At 30.8% G+C, this 21,377-nt stretch overlaps 1 protein-coding gene across 1 annotated transcript in view; it reads left to right on the top strand.

Moving 5' to 3' along the window:
- LOC107360009 (metabotropic glutamate receptor 3-like) overlaps positions 1-21,377 on the top strand; it is a 78,368-nt gene that overhangs the window by 32,286 nt on the left and 24,705 nt on the right. The window lies entirely within an intron of this gene.

The following is a 21,377-nucleotide window of genomic DNA, read 5'->3' on the forward strand; positions in this document are numbered from 1 at the left end:
TTATGAAATTCGTTATTTGATTTATGCACATGAAAAGTATTTCACTGTATTTTCGACGATTAATACTCAGTTCTAAAGAAGTTTCATTTCGAACTAGGAATTGGACTTTTTATTGCATACTTTTGCTTGGATTCTATTTTTACACAGCAAATTATCTTGACAGAAGGAATTCAACTTTAGCCATTAAAAAAGACTTATGGGTCAGACTAATTGCAGTACAATAAGTAAAAATTTACGGTCTTTTCATCAGAAAAGTAAATGTTATTTTTGACCCTTTGGTATTTAATCATAGATATGGAGCTAGTTGTGAAGCGTAATTTTGCAATTTTTTACAGATGACCATCGTTGGTTTACTCTGAGTAAATGGACAGTGGAAAATTTATTTGCTGAAAAATTTAAGATTTCGTCAGCAAAATATTTTTGCAGTCGAAAGCTTAAGATGAAAGCTTAAACACAAGAGGATAATGCAGCAAAATAATAAATTTTAGTTTGATAGTCAATGGGTGAAGAAATAATAAGCTTACAAAGAAAAAGCTTATTATGGTTCTATGAGCCTGCAAGGTTAATTTTTATTTCATTTCAGATAAAAGACATTTTTTAACTTTTATTGAATCAGATAATTTTAAGCATCTTTTGTTTTGTAACTAAAACTTTTTGACCAAAATTGTAAACAAACTCCAACTTTGGCCATCAAATTTTAAATGGATGTCTCATTGAGAAGAAAATGAAATCACAATGCCAACAAAGGAATTGAAATAAACAGAAACTCCAACCTCAGGTTAAAACCCAAGATACTTATGTCAATCCCTGGATATAACGCAATCTATTAATATTTACTAACAAAAATATGAACATTCTATACAATTTTGAATTTTAATCATTCTATTAATAGCAAGTAAAAGAAGCAAATATCCTATTCCGGTGCTGCAATCGTCGTGGATATCCTCAAACAGGTCTTGTACTGAATATCTGTAATACTCAATTATATTCTAGTCGCATTCAAAAATAATCAAGTAATCGAGTCTTCAAATGCTCGCTATCTGCTCCAGCTCAAGGTCTATTTTAAAAATTTGATAATCTATCAGTATTTGATTTATGATATAATCTCTCTTCATTTTGTCTCAGCATTAGAATCACTAAAATTTATACTCAACCAAGCACGCTTGACTACGTGATCCTATTAATCTATAAATGAAAAACGGTGGAGTTAAAATTACCTTCAAATTCGTTCAAAAATAATGACTCATAATACGAGTTATCATGAAATGAAATGTCATGAAATGAGACAAAACGAAAATACCAAAAAAGTCTAGTTCGTTAAATACCGGTATGTGAAAAAGTAACAGGAAAAGCTTAGAGCGACAAAATAAGTATTCTTGCTGCATTGAGTTTTCAACTGTCCTTAAAACTCAAACTTTTCCTTTGCAAGAAGAGACAGTGAAAATTTTCAAATATCAATTCTGTTTGCAGAATTACTTCAGAAGTAACTTTTCATCCTTTTTTGTGGTGCATATGACTCACTCGTGTTAAACATAAACATCGATCGAAATACCTCAAAGGCAATAAATCTGTCGTTGATGAATGACTGATGAAGTGTGCAAAGAGCAAAAAATGATGCGAACAAGTGAAAGAAACTAAAACTAAAACAGTGAATGTTGATGTTGAAGTAAAATGTACTTATTATGAATATTTTGCAATTGATTCAGTGATAAAATTTGAGCAATTCTGTCGATATATTTTCATGAATAGCCTGAAATTTCGGTTTTTCTAGTTTCTGTTAATAATCTATTATAACAGTATTGATAGCAATTGTACTAGAATTGAGCAAAACTGCAAAACTGTCGACTTTCATTGTTAACCTTGAAGGCATTTCAGTCAACATTGATTACGAGCTGGAAATTGAAAGTGAACAAGAAAAAATGAAAAATTGAAAGTTTGATTGGACAGCAATATTATCAGGATGACAGTTCTAGAAGTAGCGTTTGTTTATTTTTGCTCAACATCGAATGTCTTGTGTAATGAGGGAAGAAAAGTTTCTCTTCCGATTAAACATGAGTCAAGTGAGTGACCAAATAAAGGTAATTTAATGATTGATTCAAGCAACGAATCTTGTTTTTTCGCCATTCCAGCAAAGTTTTTTTTCTTTCAAGTCTCAACCTTTCCAACATTCAGTTTCTCACAAATTGCTATTTTCAACTTTAAGTTTACTCTATTGCTCAACCAAGTGCCATTTTTTGTTGACTTGTTTTTTCACTTTGCTTCTAATGCAAACAGTAAATCCCTTGCATGGTAAATCTCTTTAGCTAAAGAGTAAAAATATGATAAAAAACTAAAACAACTGGGAAATTTAATCTTTTAATTTATTATAAAGGTGTTAGTTAATCAGTTTTTGCTGTTGTTATCATGAACTAGCAATTATCAAACAAAATTATGCAGTGACAAAATCATGAGACAAAAGCATAAAAGAAATGATAAAATTTCACAATTCTGGTTGATTAAACAAATAAAAAGTTGAATATTCAAGACTTGTATGTCTCAAAATCCAGAAAATAAAGTAATCAAAAGAAATGAAAGGTTGGTAACACAACAAGTGTGCAGTTTATTGAAAATCAACACTAATGTTTACGGGTTGAAGGTTAGTTAAACTCTGACTTGAATTGACGCTTTTTAAGAAGAGAGGATCGGTGACAATAAAGTAGATTATTGGATTAAGAAAGAGTGAAAAGCCGCAAAGATAAGCAATTGTGGAAAGTTAAGGTTAAGAAAAAGCGTTAATTATTAAAATTATTACAGTTATTATGAATCAAGTGCATACTAAGTACTGATGATGGAAGGCTAATGGGGTGATAGGTGATCGAGCGATGACTGATGGAAGAAATTTCAAATTGCAAGGATGGAACAACTTTTTATTCCGAAAATTTTTTCATAAATAACATTCCTGTCTCGATCTGTCTTATCTTGCGTTTATCTTTACTAATAGGAGATAAAAATTGTCTGAAATCTCATTTGACTGTTGACCACACAAATAACATTTCTTTGATCTTTGAGTAATCATTTTTGAAAAGTTGTTCCTTCAAAAAGCGAAAAAGTTATTTTTCAAGAAATGCTTGCATTTTCAATTTGAATCAACCCCAAGTTGTCTCAAGTTTTCATGAGACTTTGAGCTCATCATTATAAAGTCTTTCAGTATATTCTGTTCATGTTTGAAAAACAGAACTAAAAGTGAACCCACAAAATGATAGGCTTTAAAAGTACAAGTACATACTTGATGAAGTAAATGATTGTTCACATTTTATCCATTTTTGTTTTACCCATAATCACGAGATATAATGTTGTAATGTTGAACGACGACAAAATGTACAATTGATAGAAATTCAAAACAAATCCAAGCCTATCATGAACAAACAAGAACAAAGTCAAAGAAAAGATCAACTAAAAAGAAGAAAAGATGAAATGAAATGAAAATGGTGAAATAGAGGATAAAATCGAGATTAACTGAAACAAGAAACGGCAAAAAAATGAGATAAATATAACTTCGTCGACAAGAACAAACTATTCTTATTCTAATTTTCAAACCTTTTTCTTCTTCCTGGAATACCATGAGAATTCAAACAAGCTATTAAAGGTAATCATGTAGACTCAATTTATCTGGAAAATACTGACAAGGGAAGTATCTCAGGTGTCTCAGCGATTTCCGGTCGAGACTATGTTCATTCGATAGAGCATAAAAAACTAGCGATAGGGTTTGTCGGCTTTAGATAGAAAACTTTCGGGTCACGAGAAAATTGAGGTCGAAACCCGTTTTCTTGCAAAAAATGCAAAGTTTCCCCAAATTTTTTTCGAACTTTGATTCAATTTTTCAAGGTTTTCAGACCTGAAAAAATCATTGGAAATATTTAAAATGCTATAAAATGTCTGCGAATCACGAAGAAACTCAAAATAAGAGTAAATTGATGATGATTCCAATTAAAATCAGAAAAATCAAATAAATTTGTAAATTCAGACATTTTATAGCGTTTTAAATATTTCCAATGATTTTTTCAGAGCTGAACACCCTGGTAAATGAATCAAAGTTCGAAAAAAATTTGGGGAAACTTTGCATTTTTTGCAAGAAAACGGGTTTTGACCTCAATTTTCTCGTGACCCGAAAGTTTTCTATCTAAAGCCGACAAACCCTATCGCTAGTTTTTTATGCTCTATCGAATGAACATAGTCTCGACCGGAAATCGCTGAGACACCTGAGATACTTCCCTTGTGAGAAGAAAATGTCTCAAATCTTTATTCTGTGTTTAAACCAAAATTGCCTAATTCAACATGAAAGTTCAATGTTTCAACAGAAAAGATTAAAAATGGAAAAAAACATCCAATCGTTATTTACTCAGAAAAATGTAAACATTTGTGTCAAAACATGAAAATGAATTTCATCAAAAAGGTAAACTTGATTAGATAAAATCCAGGAAATGACATTCGAGTTTCAACTTGACTTGAAACAAAACTGTAAAAATGATTGGAAAATAATTCGTCACCTCAAAAAACTCTCAACACTTGCTTCAAGTTTTGTGTCTTTTTCGTGTTTTACATTTTCCAATTCACTTTTGTGTTTGCATAAATCAACTTGTAATACAATAAGAATAACACCTTTATCTGAACTTTTCTTCTTCTTCTCATGACTGCCATTTCCATTCTTGAATAAGAATAGCAATAACAATCGAAAAGAAAATTTTCCAGGAAATAAATATTCTTTTTCTTCTTGAAAGGATAAAAATTTGATATCTTTGGCATAATCTTTTATTCGTTCAACAGTTTTTTTGCGCTCTTTGTTCAATGTTTGAACTAGAAAACAAATGAAAATGTTTTCATTGAATATTCAGCTATCTGACTGACTGAGATAAAACGTAATATTGAAATTGGTAATTGGAATAATGAGCGAGTTTTAACTTGGAAATGAAACAATGGACTGACTTTGAATACAATGCGACATCAAATATGATTGAAAGTTAATCTTGATTGACTGTTGAAACAAGTTTACTGTCAATGTCTCGTTTACTTCACCTAAAGCTTTGACGTGTTCCGTCTCAAATTGGTCTGCCTTTCCACCCACCTTGTCTGAACAATTGTTTACTCGACAAATGTGAACCTTCGAGATCTCAATGTTATTAGGTTCTAATGGATATGTTTTGGCTCTTGTTTTCTGCTTTACCAATCAAAGTTTGAAAGTTTCAATTTTTCGAATAAAATTGTTGAAAAAGCTAAAGAGGAACCACTCGAGTGGTAAAAGTTAATCAGGTTAACAATATGACTTGAGTTTTCATTGTGTGTGTTCAAGGTAAATTTCATTTGGCATCATCACTTGATATAAACTAGAGAAACAAGAGTTGCCTTGATTTACGAATGTGTTTTGACTTTATTTTCATTTATTTTTTTCTTTTCTCACTTAACTTTATGATGAAACTTTGGTTTTTCTGGAAAACAAGAAACAGATAAAAATTTTTAATATCAATAAAAATTGGTTTGCACTTTGAAGCAGGAAAAGGTTCACTCATGAATTGTACTTTGGCCATTTCTCAAAGTACCTTTCCTACTTTTTGAGCAAATTAATCTCAGGTTGGAAAGTTTCTCATGAAATTTGTTTCTGAATTTATGAAGATTCTGAAGATATCAAAGAGTCGATAGACTCTTCCAGCCATCATTAAACTCATAGTCTAGGAATATTTTTTTCATTTGATTCATAGTCATTTAGATTCTCAGACGCAATAACCAATTTGATTGCTTGGATGGAATATGAGGTGAAATTCAAGGATTGATTGTGCTGATCGATTCTGATGGATTCGAAGCATTCGAGGAATTTAATAAAATGTAGAATTTTTCCGATTCCAGATGTTTGTCCATCTTTTGTGCAATTTCAACAAATGGTTTAATCGAGTCACGAAACGTTAACTTGCATCTTGGGATTGTAAGTTAATTGCGATTGAAATGCAACTGAAAGCTAATTCGATTTAATTAAATCAATTCCAAGAATCAACTCGTTGCCAACATTGGAAAAGTGTTTAAAAAGAAAAAGAAAAAGTAATTACCTAAGATTAGCAGTTATTTGAGAGTAAATTGCTAATACTCTCAACCGTTTTGCATGTAAAAGGTGTAAAAACAAAAGGGAAAAGGGTGAAGTCTTGATTTTTGCTTCGCTAAAATAATTAGCAAAATTCATCATTATGACAAGGATAAGGCTGATTATCAATGAATAGACGTATTAAAGTCGACAGGTCATTATTAATGCTTGTATTGGCATTGAATAAACAAGCATGAAATAAGTTGATAAGTTTGTACAGCATGAAGAGTAGAACAGAAATATTTAGACTTTTAACAGAAGGGTCCAGACCAATGAACATTTGACAAGGTGTTATGTTTTGTTTGAAAAGCTGTTGTTTTCAAGTTATTTTCTCAGCTCAATGTCAATCATGGTTAACCCATAATAGTGTGTACAAATGAAAAAGCAACAAGCAAATTATTCTTTTTTTGAGGCCAAACCCCAAAAATCATGTTCCATGTACCTCTTGTCTCGATGTAAGTCGACTAAATTATGCCGTCACGTAGTTTTTTACCATGATTTAATGGATTATAAGAAAATTCAACATAGTACGATGAAGATAACTATCGAATGATTCTTGATGTGGAGAATCAATGTGAAGAATTTACCGGCACAGTTAATCGTGATTTGATGAGCATGTTTTAAATTAGATGGACCTCTGACTACTTTCGCATATTTAGCTCAATTTTAGCTTTCGTCTTGTCATCAGTCCTCGTATTGGGTAAACGTGAGACTTGAAAAATTTTTGAATTCAATTTATCGATATTAATTCCTTTAGTGGTGTAATTGGGAAACTGATAAGTTTTAGATTTAAGTTCAAGTTTATTTTATTTAATCGAACAAGGGTTGAGGTAGACCCTACTTGAGGTAGGGAAAGGCTGCGTCAGTTGCACCGACTGAAAAACCAGCGGTTTTCTCTCACTTTTGTTCTGTTGAAGATACTTTTAGTATTTCGATGTTGACGGAAACTATATCTGCATACTTCCTTTGGGACCATCTTTTCAGGTATTAGGCGATAATGTAAACGATTATTCACAAATTGCCTAGAAACCATCTAATCAAACTGTACATCATAAGCGAGATAAAAACGATTTTCGGCACAGCGAATCGCACTAAAACATTCGTACTTATAGACACCAGTAGCTATAAGAATTGAAAAGCAATAAAACTGAATCTGTTAAAACATAATATTTAATTTGTTTCAATTTATGAAAAAAGGATAAATTACTTTCTAGTATAGTTCCTAATTGTATAATGATATGAGTCATCGCGTGGCTGTTCATCCTGCAACGGTGCTCGGAGGATCTGCAGAAGAAGCTCATAAATATATTTGCTTGCTACAACAGTTATTGGCTCAAGCTATTAATTTGCAAAAAATATAGTAGGAATTAAGTTATTGCTTAATAATTGAGCGGTAAATTTGACTTACCTGTCTGCGCTGCTGTTGTTTTTACTGTTGCCATTCATATTTATCGCCCCAATGAATAACTGTGTCATGAGATTCACATAAAAACTTCCTTTCGAATGCACATCAGCTAAATGAGAAGGGTTTGCTTTATGGATTATACGATTTGATGAACCTTTATTGACCATAATGAACAATCATACAGGGCGATTCAGCTGATTTGTATTATGTTGAACGCCAATGACTTTGCAACTAAGTATGCATTTTGCCTGGAATCGAATATAGTGAGTCTAGACATTCATTTTTTATGTTTCAAGGACAAGGACATTCAAATTCATTTTTCGGAAATCGCTGTCACTCATGTTAGAAGTCCTAACAATTGCTCAGAATTCGAAGAAAAATCAGTTTGTTGTGACACAAGCCAGACGAGACATTCACAAAAGCTAACAATCACTACTTTCTTACGATTCAATTGATCCAAAACAGCCCAAAGAGCGTTTTACATTTATGGGATTAAAAAGCTTATTTTCCATGGTTAAATTCAATTTAACAGCATGCAATACAATCTTGTTGCCAAAAATGTGTAATTGGGTCCCGCTGAGCGCAAAAATGCGAATTTGCACAAATGCGCTATTTTTTCTGAATCAGTTGTGCTACATTATTCAATGTATCTTATTGAATTCGACAATAACCATCATAATTTTACTGTTGAATAAATATTTACTAATGAGGTATTTAGAGATTATCACTTCCTTGGTCGATAGCATCGGCATCAGCTGCGTTTATTCCTAATTTTTCAATTTCATTGAAACACGAGTTTTTGCTGCTTCAAAAATGCAAGTCTCAGTCATTAAATAGAGAAAAACGGAAGTTTTTGAAGATGGTTTTACTTTTACATTGATCAAATTACATTGAATAAAATGATAATTTGTCAAATTTAGACGCGAATTTGAAATTGAAGAAAACAAAACCAATTAGTAAGCAATTAACTTGCACGAAAAATTGATTCATACACAACAATAAAACTTGAATAAATAAAATTTTCCTTTATCCATTTGAAATGCTCATAGAAAGCAAAGTAAATATTGAATACAGATTAAATGGTAACAACTGGTTAATTATGAATGTTGCAATTGCAATTTAAAAATTTAATTTGTTTAAAAAGAGAAATAAAAACACAATTAAGAGCTGGAAAATATTTATAATTGAAAATAATGAGAAACTTGAATGTTCGAGAAAAATGAAATGCTCAATAATTGGTCCACTTAATTATCCAAGTTAATTTAATTTAATGAGCAGTCGAAATCATTTCTCAATTGAACCATAAATGAGGAAAAGTTGCAACTCTTTCAGTAGCAAGCAACAGAAACAAATCAAATTTTAATATCGAGGCAAGAAGAGTTGATGGAGTGAATCAACAAAAGGATAAAATAACTTGAATTGAACTTCAATTTTTAATGAAATGTGATTGCTGAATGAACTTCCGATGGCTGAGTTTTCTTCCAACCCTAAGTTTGTTCAACTGTATTTTCACTGGTTTAATTGTACATTCCAATAATGAATGGTCAACTTGAGTAAACTTGAACACTTGAAAAGGCTCAACTCGAAAAGAGAAAATTGGACGAAAAGGAAAACATTCAACATTTGATTCATTTGGAATGAACTGTCGAAAGTTAATATTGAAACATTGACAGTTGACGAGTTAATGTTGAATAAAGATTTGATGGGAAGGTAAACATATCATTGAATAAAAGTTGATTAATGCTTATTATTTAAATATTTGTCTAACTCATAATGAGAATAATGCCATTTAATAATGATATAAGTCAATAAAAATAATAACTGAGCCAATTGTACATTTGCATTGTTGGAGCCATATTTATGCGAAACAAGATTATTTCCTCAAGAGTTATTATCTTTTACCAACTTATTAATAAACTGTATTAACATCAAGTATTTATTTCATAATGATATTAATATGATCGTAATAATATTTATAATCAATTATCTCAATTGTTTTGTACACTTATAACTTTGACTTAACGCTTCTTCAAGACAAGAATTGATCTCAACTTGTTACATGACAACTGGCCCAATGGACTTATTCAAATTTGACAGTCGGCTCAAAGCACTGACAGTAAAAGTAAAGTTGAAATATTTATATTCACCAAGAGTTAGATGCAGACAAGAGATGCAAAGGTATCAATGGTTTAAAGAAGCTCAAAGCTTAAGGTCGATTGTTAATGATAGATAATATTGTAGATGTTCAGACTCGCGAGGCTCATGAAACATTCAGGATTGATCAAATGTTGCAAAACTCGTCAACCAATTGGGATTATGATTTATTGTTTTTACTGTTTCAGTTTTTGTTCATTTTGTTCATGTTTTACACCATGAATATTCACAAATCGTAAAATATGTACAAATTTTGATTAGATTCACATTTCGAGTAAACGAATTATTTGTGCTTGTCACTTCTTCAGGGAATTGATTTGTTATCATTTCTATACTTGGTTCCTCTTTAAACATATTCATGTTACCGTGACTCTTAATCACAGGGAATCAACTTTACTTTTTCTTTCATTTTGACATTCGATTATTGATTAACTTGTATCTTTTTTTTCGTTGCAATCCTTTTATGCTTTTATGCTCTTCTTTGATTCGCCTTTTCTTTTTTTCCGCTTGCATTCTTATGCCAACCCACAGTTTGATTAATGAAAATCAATGGCAATAGACTAATTTACTTGTGATATTAATTGGAATCTGATTAGCAGACTGTCAATCTGTTTCATGTTTTCTGATCAAGTCAAACCTACAGATGGGAAAGTTTCGTGACAGTTTAATGATACAATGTAATCAGAGTTTCAGTTGAACAATAATAAAGGCTTCAAAATGGAAATTAGATTCGAATCAATCTAAAAAAACTGAAATTTCAGAGACAAGACAAGACAAGGCCTAAAAATAGGGATTTGCCATTACCAGAATAACATTTAACCCAACAGCACTTTTGAAACTCGCACATTTACAGAAAATGAATGGAATTTTTTTTCCTTTGATAAGTCATTTTGTCAACAATGATTTTCTAATCATTATTAGACTGTTTCATTCATGTTCAAGAACGTGCCTGTAAACATTTTGATGAACTCACGAGGGGAAAACATAAAATGCATGTTAAATATTTTGGAACAAAATGTTTCTGCTTCATTTTCCAAATCAAACATTTTCATTGCTCAACAAAAGACAATCTGTTTTATTTAAAATAGTCTCCGGAAAGTGTTGTTTCATAACTTTTCTCTACCATGAAAATACCAATAAATGTAAAACAACACGTTTCATGTTAAGATTTAGATGCAAAAAACTAATGCTTTGCGTGCATCAAATAAAGTAACATCATATGCATTTCAACAAAAATGTTCAAACTTCGTTATGAGTTTTATCAGAAATTTTCTCTACAATTGGACAGTGATTTGATATCGTTTCTAGTAAAAGATTTAAAGAAATCAAATATTCTAATTCGATTTCGATTCGAAACTTACTTTCCACAGTAAATTTTGTATTAAAAATACACTTTCAGAATTACCAATTCCATCTAACTCATTTTTATTAGATGTCAGTATCCTGGGAGTTTTTATCTTTGACAATCTTTTGTGCTAATAACTCTTGAATCAGAAGTCAGATCTTAATGATATTCGGTCAGTAGAATTCCTAAAATTGAAGAACATTAATCCAAAGTTTCAAGGACATTCAAGGTCATTTGGTTATTTGACCTCTGAATAACATTTTAAGGTTTTTCTTGAGAGTGAAATATGAGTGGTTGTTGGTATAAGGATATGAGTGTTTATGCACCGTTTAGTTAATGCTTTTTGGGAAAGGTCGTTTTCAGTTGATGAGCAATCTTGAAATCTGCCGATCTTGTAGCTAATTGGTTTGCAATGTAATATTTGTTGCTCTTTCAAAATTCAAAATAAACATTCCTCGTTATTCATATCTTGCATCATTATTTTGCACAAAGGCATCATTATTCAAAGGCCCAACAAAACCATACTTATTCATTGGTTAAATTCATTTTAAACTCAAATTGTTCATAAGTGTTGGATTAACAGAGAAAAGAAAGAGGTTTGTTTTGATAGCACTATGAATGCATAATACATGTATTAATAGAAAAGTTAAACATTATTTTTTATCATTACTTTTAGACTTCATTTTTCAGCAAAAATAATGCAATCCTTTTGTTAGCTACTAATGAATACAACTGAAAATTGTTTGCCTGAAAACAAGGAATCACAAAAAAGGTGCACTTTTTTGTTGCCATTGGATAGCATATTGAAGTGAAACAGACTCAAGACATCTGCAAACACAAAACAAATGAGATTTAAATGAAATGATTTCTGGATGAAGTGCAAGAAAAAGATTTTAATCTTGAAACTAAGCCTGTTTTTATTGCAATAATAAAATTAAAATGATGAACAGTTTTGCTCGCTTTTGCAGCATCAAAAAATTTAAACTTGAAAGGAACCAAAATTAATGATAACAAGATTATACCTTTGAAATGGCGTAATAATTGCATGTAAGTAGGGAAAAGGGAAAAGGCGAAAAAATGAGAGAAAAAAGGCATTTTCTTTTGCAAAATAATGATGTAAATTGAACAAATGAGCTTTGCTCGCACTTTGACATACAAAATTTTCCATCAAAAGAATCATCAACGAAAGATCAGGTTGAATCATGAAAAGAAGAAAAAGTTTTTTCACTTTTTTTCTTTCCATTTTACAATCTTATTACTTTACATTAGCTAAACGTTTACAACTGAAAATAGTTATTAGACCGAAGAGTATGGATAAAGTTTACTGAATGTTCAATTGATTGGCTAATTGGGCGAACAAATTGATGTTGAAAGATGGAAATTGAATCTTTTTGAGAAAGTCTCGAGAAATTAATTTTCCAATGTTAATGAGTTTTCCCAGCTTTTCCTGAATTCAAAGTTCAAGATAAAAATTAGTAAACTTTACTTTCCTTGATACTGAAGCGATAAAGCACGTAAAATGGACGAATAGCTTTAGAACTCTTTTTTTTCAAGTTTCTATTTTGGATAATCTGGATTGGCTCATTTGCACACATTCAATGAAAGCTGATTATTTTCAGCTGTTTAATCATTCGAGTTTAATCAATGAATTTTCTGCTTTTCAAAGTGATCATTGCTTTTAAATGGCAAAAAAAGGCAAAACTTGGATTATTGGTTGGCAAAGACTGAATCGATTTCAGTGATTAAACTTTTTCAATGTTTGCACAAAATTGATTATTCACATGATATTAAAAAAGATTGAAGCGTTGAAAGTTTTTCTGGCAAAAAGAAGAGTTCATAAGAATATTAAATGATGAATGTGATTTGTGGAGAAAAGAGAAGAAAAAAAGTTTCGAGTTTAATTTAATGTAAAATATTAATGATTAATTTAGTTTGAAAAGTATGCAAATGTCGAAATGTTAGTTATTTATAGCTTTTTTTACGAAACAGTTGTATTGAGTATAAAAACGAGTGAATACAAATTGCATTCAATGTTGCGCCTGTTGAGGTATTAATATTTTACTTGAAAGGTTTTCCTTTCAAAACTAAATCAACTTTTCATTGCCACTTTTGTCTAACGTTTTTGTCCTTTTATGAACATATAGCTTTCAATAACTGTAATGCCAAGTTTCACCACCTTTGTAAAGACGTTTAATTGAGATTCATGGAGTGAGTCTGGTGCGAAATGGAAGTGCATTTTTTAGAAGCAACCTTTAGAACTCATTCAGTTGAGAAAAAAAGTTATCCAATTTCAATATCAAAAAGCATATAATATGCAATTAGCAACTGGCCATGAATCTCGAAAGTGGAAACTGTTCACGTATTAAAAGTTTCTTTCGAAAATTTTCATGAATTTCTGTCGAATAGAGTTTGATTTTGAAGTCGAAATCTGTTGAAAGCTTCAATTCTGAACTTTGGTTCTGTCTTTGAAAATCATAAGATCACTAGAATGGTAAGAAATTGCAGTTTTTGGCGAAAGAATTTTCAATTTAACTTTGGTTCTGATGTTAATCGTCTTTGAGTTTATCACTGTTATTATCAGGGGAAAGTAAGGAAAATAATTGAAGGTAAAATATCATTAATTATTATCAGGCGATCTTTGATTTTCCTTTTCTTTTGAAATTTGCTTGCACACAAAAGTCGTTTCGTTGTTCCCTTTCAATCCATATTCTGTCATCAACAATTTTAGTTGTCTATTGTTCACAAGATAATAATGGCAAGTTAATCAATAGTTGGTTCAAGGTTGATTATAAGGTCAAACACACAAAAAGTGCTCCCATGAACTGAATAGATCTTACATTGTATTACAATGATAATGTCTTCAAGTAAACGTGAAAATAATCTAATGATTGTCAGTTTACAAAAGTAATTGTTACTGACTCTGTTTTCATAAAATGAACTTTTCTTTTTGCTTATTTGTCCATTGAGATCCCGCGACTCTTTAAAGATGAGCAAGAGCTGAATCTTTTACTTTTATTTTACCCTCATATTCACATGAGATCTCTCTATTGTATTCTTTTGAATTACACTCTAACATCCACAAAAAGAATCTTACGTGTAAAATATCTTGATAAGAGCGATGAATGATTGAATAAGTTAATTCTAACGAACCTTATTAGGGTGCGTGTCTTTATCCATCTCACGGGACGTCCTATCAAGCTACTGAAATAATCATTCAAGAAGAAGAGTCGATGCCGGACCCCTCGGCCACTCAAACTGCAGACATTAACATGGAAGAAAATTTCCGGACGTCCCGTGAGAAGGATGAAGATACACACCATAATAGTTCAGACACAGAGTCGGAAACACAGCTAAGATGAGGTCAAAGACTTCACAAGCAACCGCAACGTTATATTGCTTAAGACAGTCTACTTAAGCAAAACATCTATTACACTTACACTTCTTTATAAGTATATAATAAGATTTCATTAATCACCGGATATCTATCAGGACGTCCACTATACTTGCATTTATAGCAATCTTGTAGCTTGGCAGCACCATTATTCCAAACGGCCCAGGCTGAGGATCATCCAAGTCTATTGGCTCAATGGGGTTAACAACTTCAGCTATATTATATTCATCGGGATCCACTCGTTTCAACATAACTACTGCGGCATCTTCTGCTAAATCCGAGGCAGGTTCATGTAATGGCCTCCTGACAGGACGTCCCCTCTAGCTCTTGCAAGCTCACGTGTTCTCCTCCGATTGTATCTTCCACGATTACGCACGTTGTCCAATCGAGGTCAATAACACGTCGCTGATAAGAAACAGGAGAGGCACGATAGTTGGAGTAAGCGGAGAGGAAGAGTACTCTTTGTCAAGCATGAGTTATTAACAAGTTGTAGATTGCAAAATGATTGGAATCAATGTTGAATTTAAGTAAGGAATACTGACAAATTTAAGAGTGGTTCAAATTTACTTTTCATCTTTATTTTTTTAAGACTGGAACCATTTCGGAATCCAAGCTGATCGGAATTGCATTCTATACCAAAATGCTAAGATAAACTGACTTTCAATAACAATTGAATGATTCTCTTGTGATTCTCTTTCTCTTGAAAGTGAAAAACCCCCGGAAAAATATATCAGATAAAATCTGAAAAAATATTTCCTTTCGATTATTACAGTTATTGAAATGCATAAGCCATTATTATAGATAAATAATGAATTCAGATGAATACACTATCAAAAGTGATGAAACGAATTTCCATATAAATACACAAATTTTGAAAATATTTTAATGTCGAAATTCATGCGAAACATTTTTCTGGACTCAAAAAATATGACAATTCACACAATTGATTGCTTTCTTTCTCATCATTGAGTCAAAATTTCGCAATGAAATACAATGTGATGGAAATTGAATAAAATTTAAGCTAAAAGATTTCCAGATAACCAGAAGGCTTCGAGTTTTGTACCTTTTCCAGCGTCTGATTTGTAAAGAAGCAAATGGACTCATTTTATGAAAATTTCGTCTTATTCCTTAAATGAAATCATTTATATCTTTATAAGATTTAAAAGTTTAAAGAATGAAAAGAAAACCTTGAAACTATTCATGTAAGGTTGGTGTTTTCCAGCAGATGCAACCTCTAAAAGGCTTGAAGATTAAAGTAGATTGATATAAGGTTATCTACTCAAAACAGACTTTGTTTCCAGTTATAAGGTTAGCATGGAGTAAAATGGAAATCTGGAAAACATTTTTCTCTTTGATTAGCTTTTTCGCTTTTAAACTTATTCTTGTATTATTCGTTGTTCTTTTTGTGCCTGTTTTTACGAGTTCCCCTTTAAACTCAACTTGAAAGATGAATGAATTGAAATTGAAGATGGCTAATCAGTATTCATCTTTAGAACGGCAAACCATCTCAGAATGCAGAATGCAATTTTCAACAGAAAAATTGGAAAACTTTGTCATTGTGATTATTGAGTTTTGAACTTAAATATGCAACGAAAAGATGAAGAAAAAGATTTTTCTCTTGCAAAGGCAATTTACTTACAACAATGTGACAAGATTATTTTGTCAAACATGTAATTGATTCTCTAGTTTGTAAACAGTTTCATTACTTTTGATGTATGCAAAGATATAAATGTTATATTACGTTTTGACAGAAAAAGTCATTACAATATTATCTTCTCTCAAAGCGACTAATTATAATGATGAAAAAAGGTAGATAACATGGGAAATGTGAAAATAAAACTAAATTCACCAGAGAGTATTACAGAACAAGTAAAATGAGGCTAAAGTTATATTTATGATTTGATGGCAAAAGCTTTGTTTCCATTCAAAGTTGGTTGATTACTGACATGTCAACATATCATTATACACATTTGTTGAATGACAAAATCGTCAAACGAAAAAATAAAAAGTTCTAAAGTCCTGTAAATACATTAGGAAACATGAATTCTGATAGTTTTGTGCCACTAAAACTGATTAATGACAACCAACAAATTGGAAATATAACAATCGAAAAACTAAAATAAATTGACTCGAAAAAGTGACTTTCATATTGGAACAAAAAATTTCCAAAAAAACGAAAGTAAAATTTTCCATCGAATGCTTCGAAAAAATTTCAACATTTGTTTCCATCACTGAGTATGACTTCCGATGTTGACTTTGACACCCATTATTACAATAAGTCGTGAAAAAAATTCATTTCCACTTAATATTCCTTTTGATATCTTTTTGTCATTTTTTGATTTTTGGTATTCAATGAGACTTGTTTTTTCACTTGCATATCAACTATTATAATCCAATATCAAAAACAAATGTTGATTGTTTTGCTCGAATTTGCTGTTCAAATAAAACGAAGTCATTTTCGTTGGAGTTGCTTTTTCTTGTTTCTCTTGTTTCCTTGCATGTATCATTTTACTAATCAAATGTAAATTCATCTTGTATTAGATGTAATTTATTTTTTTTCCTGTTTGAACCATTATTTACTCAACAACTAAACAATACATTTCTTTACAATGTATCACAAGTTTACAAAGGAATAATTTCTTCTCGTGTCGACTCTTAAAAATTCAATTATTTCATGTTATTTGATATTTGTCATTTCATGCTGAACATTGTTTCTCAAAAAGTAATATATTTTCAAATGAAGTGTTACTCGATTTTTAAAGGCAAATTTTGTTCACATTTTGAAACTCTTTTTGGTTCATCTATTGAAGTTTATAAACATTGAAACAGTTTGGTCAGAACATTAGACTTAAATTTATCCAGTATTGAGTTATTTATCAAGTTGCTCAGCTCGGAAAAAAGGATTTTTCTCAATTCTCAACATTCGAACCGAATATCTGTTCTTTAAACATTCATGAGCATCTTCATGTTACAAGAAACTTCATGTTCTTTCATCCTTTTTCTTGTAGCTTGAGGCTTTGCAAATGCTTAGATAAGATGATAATCATGAGATATTATAATTAAGAATGATTGGACTGCTCAAGATAATGATATTGATATTGATCAAGGGAGTAAAAACTGCCAGTTTCATTAGTAATACAATTGTTGGTTAAAGAAGAAGCTTTTACTTTGCCAATTCTAATGACAATAAAGATTATCATTATTATTTGACGAGGTAAACAGATGAATGTAATCAATGATGCAAGGCAAAGGGTTTAACCAATTGTGGCTTCTAATTGAGTGCTTTTATCTTTGCTCTGTCTTTCCATCAGCATAATTTATTCATCATGACTTTCAGTTTAATGGTTTACATTCTTTGCATACAAAGCTGATTATCATCATTAACCATTTTATTATGCAGTTAATTAATTGTTTTCACACTGGGAATTGAATTGCCAAAATGGAAAGGCAAATGAAACAATATTTTACTCTGTAATCAAAGAATAGAGTAAAACATGAAATTAAACAAAACTAAGCTCGAATATTCCTTTGCAGCCTGCTTTCAAATAATAGCACAAAACGTTTCAACTAATTCTTCCGCATATTTATGGTCATATCCAAAGAACAGTTCAACAGACTTGATACACTGTGTCCAATAGTATTAAGAACAGGATCTGATTGCCATAATTTTAAATTTAAATGAGCATTTATTATGAAGATTTCCATGATTTTACCCATTTGAATTCATAATTGTTCATAATTGTCCGGAATGTCTATTCAACTTTCCACCAACAAAAAAACAATGGTGGTGATATAACTCATCAATGAAGATGTAACGAATCATCTTTTATAATTTTTACTTATTTTGAAAGACAGATACCATTATGTTACAATATGCAAGTAAAGCAGTTGTGAGAAGATAAGGCGTGAGATGCAAGGAAATAAATTCACTTTGGTAACAATGGGTTAACAGTGATGTTTTGATGAGAAAAGTTTAACTCCACCACCAGGTGGTCATCACCTTCCTTATTTCAAGGTCGACTCTTAATCAGATTCTCTGCACTTACAGTTTGATTTAATGTAAACCCCTTTGATTTAATCGATCCTTTTTCATTTCCTTTCTACTCAATGTAAATATTGGTCAAGTCAAGAATCAGCCTTTCTCTCTTCTCTTGTGATTAACATTAATTGATTTGAACATTAATTAATTCTATTCTCTCAACTCCCTTCCTCTCTTCTCGTGCTGCTGAAACGAAATATATTTTGCATTGTATTTGTGTCCCAAAAACCTACTCAACTAATAAATAAATAACTTTGAATACTATTCTGTTGATTATCATTGAAGGATATTTACGCATCTGATCGCCAGTTATAATCCTCTATTCCTCATCCCTGTAGGGACATTACAGAAGCAATATTTTTTTAATTGAAGTCATTTTTTAAATTTTTAAATAAATCACCTTTTGCCCAAATGATTCATGAATCACTCTTGATTAGAACCGGAATAGATGATATTTTTCATAAAACGAACTAAATTCTTTATATGAATGTATCTGCTCTATTGGAGAGAAATCTTGAAATGAACATCACGGGAACAATTCTGAACATAAATGGAAGCCCATATTTTATCAATCAAATATCACCTCACAGTTTAACCCAGATTTGACTCAATAAATGAACAAAAATGTTTAGTCTTTTTTATCGATAACAATAATACGTGATTTCGTTACCAATAAATGATTGATGTGAAACAATATTGTTCAATTGTTCCGATGTACAATTCGTTAGAAAACCAATTGTTCTGATTAATACTATCAACCAAATTCGCGCATTTTCCAGCTAAAACAATATTCTAATCAACAAAAGACGGAAAATTTAAATTGTAAAGAATCGAAACTCATGAGCTCATGATCGAAATTGATTCAATTTCCAGTCGACTTTTATTGTCAATAAAGTTATCGTTCATTATTATTTCCCCATTGCGATTGCACATCATTACCATTATCATCATTATTATACTCCAACGTGATTAGAATTGTTTTATTTTCTTATTTCATTTTATTGGTTCAATCTTGAAACAAAATCATGAGCTGATACGATTGTCAACCTAAAATGAACATCAAGTTTTGTATCAAAAAAATGTAATAACATGTTGCATCGGAAGGGAAAGGACAATAAAAATGTTCAACTTGCAACTTGAATTGAATCAATTGTAAACCAAGTTTAGTTATTGAATCGTTGAGCCAATTATATCATGGTTGCTCTATTGAATCGAGTTGAGACAAAAATTTTGATCTACTTTTCTGTTATCATCTTTTATTGATTTTTGACAAAATGAACAAAAGTCCAACAGTCGACCATTTTGTTTAAACTTTCATCAAGTTTAATGAAGCTCAAGATTATTTAAGGTTTTATCAGAACTTTTAATCAGCCATCATTTCATCAGTTTATATAGATACTTATCAATATTTGCTCTCAGTTCTTTTCAATCGACGAAATAATCGATTTCACAAAAACACTTTTTGTTCGTTTCTTTTGCTTTTCTTTTTTTCTCATTTTCATTGTCATTCTTTTTACGCCTTTTTCAACTTGTTACCTGCTTGACTTGCTTGACAAACCTCATGCTTGAGATGATAAGAAAACTCTGAACCAAGAAAAAGGAAAAAGACGATTCTCAGTAAATCATTACGATATTGACAGTGATAAACATTTCAAGTTTCATCGCTCAACTTTTGGCAACTTTGGTTTACCATTTGTAACACACCCTTTTTCATTAGGAAAATTAGAATATGTTAAGGAATGCCTACACCCTTATCGATTGATGTAATATTACGATCGATAAGGGTTGAATGTATACCAATATAAGTATAATAATGTTTAATAAAATAGTTAGTTCAAGTTGGAACTCCTTCGAGTAAAGTTTAAAACCTTTATCATTTTGGTGCCCGAAGTGAGGCCGATGTTGGCTAAAGCAACTTACGATACTTCTTAACGTCCAAGTTTTTGATATAAGTCCATACTTGAAAATTGTGAATATATCATTATTTCACCAAGTTACCAATTGTTAATATTAGTGTGTCTTTATTTAATCATAAAAAAAAAGTGGTTTTCCTATTCAGTCTTTTACTTCATTTGTTGTTTTCTGACGATCATCTTTACCAACAATAACATTAATTTTAACCATTGTCCATTTAATTAAACTATGTTTCTCGTTTCTATCAACAACTTTGTTTCCTGATTGAACAGTGTTTAAGCAAAACCATCAACTGGAAAATACATTCATATGAAATATTTGATCATCTCATCTCAAAGGTGTTCTCGCTCCTATTTCTCATCAAACCATTTACATTATCGAGCTTGATAACCATCAGTTATATTACTTGTAATTGCTAAGAAACAGATAATCTCGAATGAAATTATGTGAATAATATTGTGATTTGTGATCATCGATTCCGTATTATCAACATTACACCATCTTACCATAAAAGTAAAATCTAATTGTGAGTGAACATTGTACGTAAACAATATTGTTAATTTGTGAAGAGAAACACTAAATCATTCACACTAATAAGCCAGTAACATTAATCACCCTATTCTCCAAATAATTCAACACAACGACCTATCATCATATCATAAATATATTGATAATTTTACCTACTAAGCCTAAATCTTTTTCATCGACCTCACTAAAACATTATAACTTCTCATTCCTCAACACAATCATTACCATTGACTACAATTAAAAGGCGACATTAAACGAAGTAATCAGTATTCCCATTAAATCATATCCGGAAGACAAGAAGGCGTTAGTATTAATATTCTGTTTAAATACGATCGATTTAACTAATAAACAAGGAAAATCTATCCGTAAGTAAAGATACATTATGCATGTATAATATAAGAATCAAATTGCTTGAGATTCAATAGAAACTAACATCTAATTTTGTTTCTATTATCACTAGGATTTTACTAGTATCTAATCTGAAAATATTTTTCT

This window comes from Tetranychus urticae, chromosome 2 (assembly GCF_039701765.1).
Source record: "Tetranychus urticae isolate SD_2017Ah chromosome 2, NJAU_TeUrti_SD_1.0, whole genome shotgun sequence".
NCBI lineage: Eukaryota > Metazoa > Arthropoda > Arachnida > Trombidiformes > Tetranychidae > Tetranychus > Tetranychus urticae.